Source organism: Dermacentor albipictus, chromosome 2 (assembly GCF_038994185.2).
Source record: "Dermacentor albipictus isolate Rhodes 1998 colony chromosome 2, USDA_Dalb.pri_finalv2, whole genome shotgun sequence".
NCBI lineage: Eukaryota > Metazoa > Arthropoda > Arachnida > Ixodida > Ixodidae > Dermacentor > Dermacentor albipictus.
The window spans coordinates 127,443,624-127,453,115 of NC_091822.1; positions in this window are offsets into that span (position 1 = coordinate 127,443,624).

Here is a 9,492-nt window from a genome sequence, read left to right on the forward strand (position 1 = left end):
CATGTGTTGTGTGTTTTGGCTGCTCGAAATATCTGACTTTATATGTGCGTACGTGGACTGAACTAATGCACAACACTTTGCGACTCATGTACTGTTGGACTGCATATATTTAATTCATCCAGTGTTCTACTGAGTGCCATATTTTGAGTCGCTATTCTCCCTTCTTACGCAAATTTGTTTCATTTGCCAAGTGACAACGAGTAGCCAGTGCCACTATAAAGGCGCAGACCTCTCTTAATATTCGATTCAGTAAAAAAGAAGTCGCTGTGGTTCAGACGTTAATCAACAGGATAGGTTGTGCACGGTCGGAAATGAAATGTTACGAACAGCAAAGCTGAGGTTAACGTCTACGCAGCGGCTTTTTCAGCTGTATAGCCAGCTGCGAGCGCAAGTTGTACGATGATAATTAGAAATACGTTATGGGGTTGTTGCGGCAGCCTTGTGCCACCTTGCTCCTTTCTTTTTATGGTCGGGTGCTCGATTAGACAGGACGGCCCCTGCCGAGATCGTCGAGTGTCCTCGTCACAGTCCTATTCGACGTTTCTGACTTAGTTTTCCGATGTTCGCGTCCCGCGTCGCTGGTTTATCCTTGAATCCTTCCTTGCCTTACATTTATTGCGAAGCATTCTTTGCCTCATTCTTGGCACATTGTGGTAGGTGTCGCTTTATTAAAAATTAAATAATGTGCGACCGATGGCGGAACCGAACCTCTGCCGTGGAACACAGCAGCCCGGTGGTCTAGCCACTTTGGCACGATCGCTTTTTTTTTCTTTATTGCCTGTTTTGACAGTCAAAAAAAAAAAGAAGTCAGACAACGTTTACAACACTATCATAGTCGGCGCTAACAAAAAAAAAAGGGGGGGGGGCAATATATGCCCCGTGAACATACACCCTGTGAAATTCGTCGCATATTCGTGCGGTTGTATAACACCTAGTCGCTGATGATGTCGCAATCCGCGTTTCTCTCACTTACGCTCGTACACTACCTATTTAGAGCACAGCAAACGCCAGCCATTGCCAGCAATCGCCGTCATACGATCGTTTAACACGTGGTTTTGTCGTGCTCATGTCATCACGCACAGGTATACGCTCGCGACCCAAACACACACAACTACTCAATTTGCAGGACCATGTTAGTCCACCTGGATTGGGCAGTGCAAGATACACAGGCCTCTGCAAGATGCTTCGCGAACGTAAACTCCCCACACTGCGTGGGATCTGCACATTTCTTTCTTATTTTTAATTTTTTTACTCCCATGCTCGACTTCTGGCACACGTAAAACAAATTTAATGTTTGAAGTTGACTTCGCCGCATAAGGGTTTTCATTGCGGAGAAGTGAGCTTTGACGAAATCATTTTATCCGGCTGTTCACACACATATGCGAGGACAGCTTTCTAAAGCCCCTTCACTACCCCGTATATAAATCACTGACTGTGGAACGACGGTGGGATGAAAGTTGATAGACCATGTAGACGTAGAAAATGAAGTCGATCCCGGCCGTCATTGTCGCAGACAGAAAAATTATGAACTTGGCGCCCGGGTTCCGATCTTGTTGCGGTTACATTTATGGCGTTATAAGGTTGTACGTATAATACGCGGAGTATAGCACTCAAACGGTAATGCTTAGATGCGGCGCGCCGTCGCGCTGAGAATATGTCGAAAATGCGACTTTTGTTGTTGCCGCTATACTCAGTCTCTCGTACAGGCACGACAAATCGCATTCGCGGATCTTAATTCCGTGAGCCAAACACGAGAGCTATGTCCGCAAAAGGAGACACTGCTTGCTGGTTGAGTTGTGCATTACTCACTGCGCATAATCTAAAGGCTTATCAATAAGCCAACGCTTAATAGATGTAAGACAGCAGTGCCCACTCGCGTCTATCCCGTAATCCCTTTATCGAGCGCAGCCAGAAGGCTAGCTACCCACCGCCTAGCTTTCTCAGTGCCCTCCTCTTCTACCGCTCGACTCCTGTGTTTTTCGCGCGTTCTCAACATGTTGTCCAATGGAAAAAGGCACGTGACTTAACCAGCGGTGACCGAGGTGCAATATGGCTGTTTTCGTGTGCAACTACAAAATGCCGACACCATTCGGTAGAAATTTCACGAAAATACGACGACGTCTTTTGAACCATGGAAGATGCGCGCCTACATTTAGCCACCAGGCACACCGGAGACAAAGCCAGGTTAGAAGCTGGACACATGTGCCTCAAATGAACTAAGTATGCTGGCTCGGAATCACACTGTGTTGCCTGGAAAACGGCTTCCCTCCGCTCGGTATATAGGCTGTGCGTTACGGCGCTGCTGTTAGCACGCGAAGTTTCAAGGCGGGTTGCTCACTTGGTTCCAAGGCACAGGTGCCGCGATGCACGGCCGTTATTGTGGGTGCGAGTGCTCGATTTCAACGCCACCTGTGTGTTGGTTCTCGAAGCTCTAATCTGCTGGAAATCAGTTAACCCGCCTTATGAACTGAATCCACAGCACGTCCCTGTGTCACATCGTACACCTGAATGCGATATCGTTTTTGAATAAAAAAACGTATCTTTGACGCATGCATGGGTAGGCTTTCTTGTCACCCGCCATGGTTGCTCAGTGGCTATGGGGTTGGGCTGCTGAGCACGAGGTCGCGGGATCGAATCCCGGCCACGGCGGCCGCATTTCGATGGGGGCGAAATGCGAAAACACCCGTGTGCTTAGATTTAGGTGCACGTTAAAGAACCCCAGGTGGTCAAAATTTCCGGAGTCCTCCACTACGGCGTGCCTCATAATCAGAAAGTGGTTTTGGCACGTAAAACCCCAAATATTATTTCTTGTTTTTACCGTTATTTCATTATCTGATACCTGGGGATGGCATGCATCCCCCTGACAACATAAGCACCTTTCAGTGAGCGCTTCTCCTCGCCTTCTCTCTTCGCGTGCGCGTCTGCCTTTTTTCGCGCTCACGTATCTCCTTCGTAACAAAAAAAAAAAAAAACGTCGGCAAAAGTAGCAGCTGCCCATTGTGCTTCGCGTATCTATAGCGAGCTGATGACACAGCCGGTCGTACGTCTGCGTGACAGGGAGCTTTCGGTTCCTGCTTCGTGCATAAACTTGAACGGGGGGGACGCGGTGACGCCCACCCGATGGGAAACCTCTTTCTTTGGTCGCTCGCTGGAGCGCGCTTGACCCCGATTGTGAGAGTGAACGAGATCCACCCGGCGAGCGCCGATTTGAACGGGGTCACGGACTGTGTGCCTCGTGCGGACGCGATGGAAACGGTTGTACTACGCGCGTGTAGCTCCTGCTAAGGTATACGTGCGTAGGTCGAGTGCAGAGCTTGACCACTTGACCACCTTGCGTGAAGTGCGGCATCGAGCACTAAATTGCTAGCATTATTTCTTTCTTTTTCGCTCATATGTTGGGCATGTACGCCGAGCTCCCAACAGGCAGAAAGAGATAGACGTCCCACTATGTAACAGGTTATCAAACAAAGCCGAGTGTTCCGCGATCTTATATGAGCAAATATGTTTGCATGAGTTGACATCAGGCCGTTGCGAAAGTCTTACGCCTCTGAAGAAGCTAGGAGAGTCAAGAACTGACACGCTGGATAGCCTCGACAGTTGATCCATAACGATACATTCTACTCGTTCCATGGGCGGTATCCTGGCATTACATGTCGCCATAACACCACCGCGCTTATTATCCAGTGCCCGCCTTAAGGAAACGGGCAGTGAACTGACTTTATAACAAGTTTCTGAGTTGTTCAAATATATGCACGAGGTACCAACATGTTGCTAGCTTCAGATGCTGGTTTCTTTGTCCGTATGACGTGCATAATGCAATTTGTCTTACGTGTGTTACAATAATACGCCAATTACGCTATTATAATAGGGCATTATTATATATTATCATCTAACGCGCACCTTGTCGCGAAGTGTCGATATCGACGAGATGACCATCGAGTGTTTATCACGTTACAACTTTGCGTTACGAGCGCGTCTTCATTCCTCACGCAAACGCTGTGGGGTTCACTGTATTGTTAATAGCATCTCTAACGAAGTCATCGCAAAATTTGTTCGATGGTCGTGACTGTCAACGGATCGTCACTGCTACAAGCAACAACGCAGCGATTTGTCTGAGTAAGCCCTACGAAACATGTTCTACCGCCAGTGCCATAAAAAAAAGAAGAAAAAAAGGGGATAGAGGACTTTTGGAAATAAGGCTGAAAGGCGATAAGGCAAGCACGAAGAAGAACGTGAGCACCATATAATATGTCCCACATTTGTCCGAAATCTACGGGTGCACATTATAGAATCAAAACACTGACGTCCTTAATTGCGATCGCCCCGTCAAGACTGAAAGTAAACAATATTTCATGAAGCACAGAGGTCATTAAAGCACGACGGAAAATGGTACAACAACCCGCGCGACGCTCAAAACTGTACAGCGCCACAGATTTTGTCGCGACCTGCTTTTCACTAACTGTGCTCACACAAACTTTTCACCCACAGCAGCACGGCAGAGGCTGCAGAGGCAGGTCAACGTTGTCCAATGAATGTTCACGTCGCCAATGCGTATAGAGAAGTAAATACACGTGTATTTGTTTTGTGAAGTTCTTGAAGTTTCATGGTAATTAGCGCGAGGATTGCGCAAGACAATAAGTGAATAGTTTCTGCGACCCAACGGTGTTGCTTAAGGGTCCCGAAACGCTGCAAGTGGACCGCGAACTGTCCATAAAGGATGCGTTTTAGCTCTCAAATCAAATGCACCGCGTGACATTGACATATATTTCTCGCTCGCTGTCATTTCGTTCTCGGCAGGACGTCTTCCACACAGCTGAGTGACTCGACATAGCCCGGCGTCCCTCGGAGAAAATAATTGCGAGTGGGGCGGTTGCGTCGCCAGGCTGTGTTTTTCTCGCTCTTTAATACAATTATTCTTTTCTGTGTTTCGTTCATTGCTTTCTCTCGTCTGCTGAAACAAACAAAAGAGGAACAAAAAAAACATTTCCTTTTTCCCACGACACACAATTTCGCGTCCTTCCCTTGCTTTCCAGGCGGCCACCGGCCGCCGCGTTCCAAATCGAGTAAGACAATCGTGCCAGTTAAAGGAGTCCGCGCACGCTAACCACGTTTTCCTTCGCCCACGGCAAAGCCACGCGCGTCGTGGAGATTAAAAGTGCCCGTGCGTACGCACTCTCGCGCACTCTCGCGGACTCTCGCGAACTGGGTTAACGGCGCCCGTGCCTGCAGAGCGTACATCCGGGTCAGGTGCGCATGGCTGTCGGCGCAGAGTCTCTGCCCTCGCTGCATGCTGTTCCGAAACGGGAGTAATGGTCAACGCGGTCCTGCTATCAGACAAGACAAACGCGTCCATTGGTATGATGCGGTGGCTGGCCAAACTGGCCTGGCGTTGTTGCTGTGGTCGTCTTCGTCGTTTGTCGTTGTTTTCTTACATGTAGGTAAGGTGATGCTGTCGCCTGTTAGATCCACATAGATGAAGTGGAAGAGGAAGGGGGGGGGGGGTATTGCATAAGATAGCTTCGGAAAGATTTTAAGACGCGGACGCGTAAAACTTACCTGCCATCTGTAGCGCCTGGGTATATATCGTCGTCGTTCCGGCGTCGCCATTCCAGCGTCAACATTCCGGCATCGCCATCCCTATATAGCGGTCAGGTCGTAGTCATTGTGCTTGCCACGATAAAGTCGTCGATGTGACGTCACGCTCGTTCCATTGTCCTCGTCCTATCGACGTCACACGGTCATCATTCCATCGTCGTCATTCCTTCATCTTCACGCATGGGATTCGCACGTATCGGGCGGCGCAAGTTCGCGTTGAGCGAGACGTTACTCGGTGAAAATATTTCCAACTTTATTCATTTTTGTGACAACATTCTTGTTTGCCAGGCGAAGTCGCCGGTGCCACCTAAACGCACTAAGCTCTCCTATTTCATCATCAAAGGAACATTATGGCGCTTGCAGGCAACGAAAAATTCGCGTCTGCCTTTTTTTCTGTCCTTGTCTGCCGGCGCTAAAATATTGTCTAATTTCGCACGCCAACGCGTCCAACACATAGCAGTGTTCAGTTTGGTCGTGTGTTCTATACTTGCAAATGGCCACCAAAGAAAAATCGCAAGCATTGATGAAAGCGTCGCTTAAATCGATATTCACAGCGTGTTCGCTCCGTGCAATTTCAATAAGTCTGTTTTCACTGAATATGACCTGCTGATGTACTACAGTTGGTTCATAGATTTTTATATTCAACGCTTTTCCTGGTCGCAAAGAACGGCAGCGAAAAGGTCCTTTTGCGAAGCGCGTGGTGGCCTTTCATTTAGGACGAAGCCAGCAGAAGGCGGGGCGAGGAGCTCGAGCTGGTGGCAAACAGAAGATACGTGATTGAATTGGCAAAGCACGTTGTCGCCTTATCATCTGACACTCGGGTGTGCCGCACTTCGCCTTTCTTTTTTTAGCAAAGATAATCGCATCTGCCTGGACGCCTTGAGCGGAAAGTAAAAATTTCTATTTGTAAAGCTTCGTTCTGATTTATTCACGTGCCACAGTATGCCACGAAATCGTCGGGGGTGTGAGTTGTCCTGAAAAAAGAAAGCTGATTCTGCTGCGGACAACATTGGCAATACGCAAGAACAACAGAGCACACAATCCCCTAAGTTGCCAATGAAGACTTTTATATTGTGACGCAGCAGTTCTCACGACGTTTATTCCGCGTCAAAGATTGAGCGACCGACCACGCCCACAGCACGGATCACACTCGAGAGCCAGATCCACAAGCGATGATGAAGAAGAACCCCATATAAACCCCACATGATGATGATCCTGTACAGATGACAAAAAATAGCCTATTAATTCCCACATGTACTTACGACAGAGAATGTAAAATTAACGGCGATAAGTGTCGGTACATGTTTCTAAACTCACTGTTCCCGAATAATCGTGCAGTGACATTTCGTGTCTGCCTTTGACAGTGTGACCAAACATTACATTCGCACACTTATCGCTATTTGTGCTCACCTATACGCGCCATTGCATCGCAGTTTTTATCTATGGTGCGCAACGTTCTTCGTTCTTTCTTTACAGACGAAGCCGTCGGAATAAACAGCGAAAAACTTCGCTCTTAAATGACGTCATGCGATTAAGAGCGGTCCTACAAGAGACGGTTGAGCCTAGCGTCAATGTTCTTACAAGGGAACTGGTCTTCATCAGGCGCTGACAACGACAGGTGTCCATGTCGAAACGTTGACACCAAAAGCGTCCCTTGTTCTTCGGCCACTGTTAAACATTATCAAACCTCCGTCTTCCTCTAAAGCCTTTCACTGGCAACGAACATGTGAGGCGCATAAAAGTTTCAGCGAGGCCACGTCAGTGAAACGGGAGACGCGGTATATATAGAGCCGTCTGTGCCGCCCACTGTCATGCACGTGTATTTTTGACAGCACGAGAATATATTCCGCGAGGAAACATTTTCTGTCATGGTCCGCGAGATTCTCTTCTTGACAGCACGGCGTATACTCTCCTTAATATGGTATGAAAGAACCGAGGAGAAAGCAACACCGTGGTGGCCTTCCTGAAATGCCTCACGGCCGTCTCTTTAGAATTGCCCGTTATTCAGGAGTCTTTCCCTTCAGATACACTTATTTGAAAGCGGCACAAGCAAGAGCATACGCCAGTTCTACGCAGACGTGAAAAATAGCCCTCCGAATGACCGCACACTATGTCAGAGGAGCAGCTGAAAAGGAAGAAATGAACGAAGAAAAAGAGAGAGAGAGAGAAGGAAACGGCTGGCTGCACTGGACGCGCCGCTGATTTTCGATGCAATAGGCGTTTTCAAGGATCGCACCTTGGAAGGCGGCCAAGGAGTCGACGTTTCTCCTGACTCACTGCATGAACGTATACATACACACACCGCATTTTCGCTTCTTGCCTGCTGGGATTTGCGAATGTCTTTTTTTCTTCTTCCTCTTTTAAGATTGGATACACAAAGCTTCCCTCACATTCGGACACCTAGCAGGACAGATTATTGAATGCACATGTACAAAAATGGGGTACATCGCAAGGACTTCTTTCTTTAACGTTTTTCTGCAGTGCCAGGATTGTAGACGGCAAATGTTTATTTTTCTTGAAGAGTGCGAAAAAAGAAAAGAAAAACGATCAGCGTGTGCTTACACGAAACGCCAACAAGGAATGACAGACTTGAACACCTTTTGCAAGTATAACAGGTTGAGAGTGTGATATCCCGCCGCTACTTGTACAGTCGCCAAGGGTGGGGTTCGGGCCTCAAACTAAACGCAGGAGCTGAAAAAAATGGCATTTTCGCACGTATTCGTGAAAGCAAAAACGGCAAAACGCGTCGTGTTCGTGTTTTAAATGTTCATGACAGTATATATGCCGAATTTGCACTGTACAAACGCGCGTTTTATTACCATTCCTTTCTTGCTTTTAGAACCATTCCACCTTCATTAAACTCCAGCCAGTGAAATGACGCGTTACAGGAAAGCTCCCCGTGGACTTTTGCGCTGTATCTCAACTCTACCGGATGACTGAATGCTAATTTCTCGTCCCCTCTACTGACGGACATTACTGTATAACGTGAGCTGCACGGTTGTTCTCGCAAATTCTTCTATACGTACCTCTTGTTCACCTGTCTCCTATACGTAACGTCCAATAGGCCTCCCCGCAGAACCACTCCCACCCCCCCAACTCCCCCCTTTAAACCGGATGAACTCCAAAACATTTTCTTAGACAAAAGTTTTCTTTTTTCTTTTTTTCTTTTTCAGGACCGCGGCCACATCAGCCGCTGGCGCGAAAACTGATTCGCGTACTGCTCGATACAGTTTCTATAGTGCACCATCCTGAATGGCCATCTGTATATACCCCATTGCTGTGCGTCCCCAAACAAACGCGCAGCGTTCACTCTCTTCCTCGTTTGTTCTATTTATTTCCTATTCCCTTACCACCACTGTGGGGTAGCAAACCGTACGCTCGTCTGGTTGACCTCCCATACCTCTTTCTTATTTTGTTTCATCTCTCTCTCGCTTTCTCTCTCCCCGCAACTTTCTCCTGTTCTCATCAGCACCTTCCATCAGAATAAATGCCACGTATACCGGGAGGCTCAAGATTCTTTCAAAGTGAAGCTTTCCTTGCCTCTTCTCCACACTTTTCGGAGGCTTACTGCTGCTTTGTCGCCGATCATACGTCAAATTGGGTCACTCGATATTTGCCGCTAAGTGACTCGCCGAATAGACCTGTGCGACAGGGCATGTACCACTGGGCAGGCACGTACCCAGGGGCGAGGGGGGGGGGAGGGGAGTCAAATCGAGCAGTATATAACAACCCCCGAAAAAAAAAATCCCGGGTAGGTGCCTGCCACTGGGTATGTGTCCGAATAGACAACTTGAGTCACTGGATTCGGGAAGTTGGGCCCACGGTAATGCGTATGTGAACATTCTAGGCCAATCCCCCAGAATAAGTATGCACCACTGGGTGGGTGCCTTGATGGAC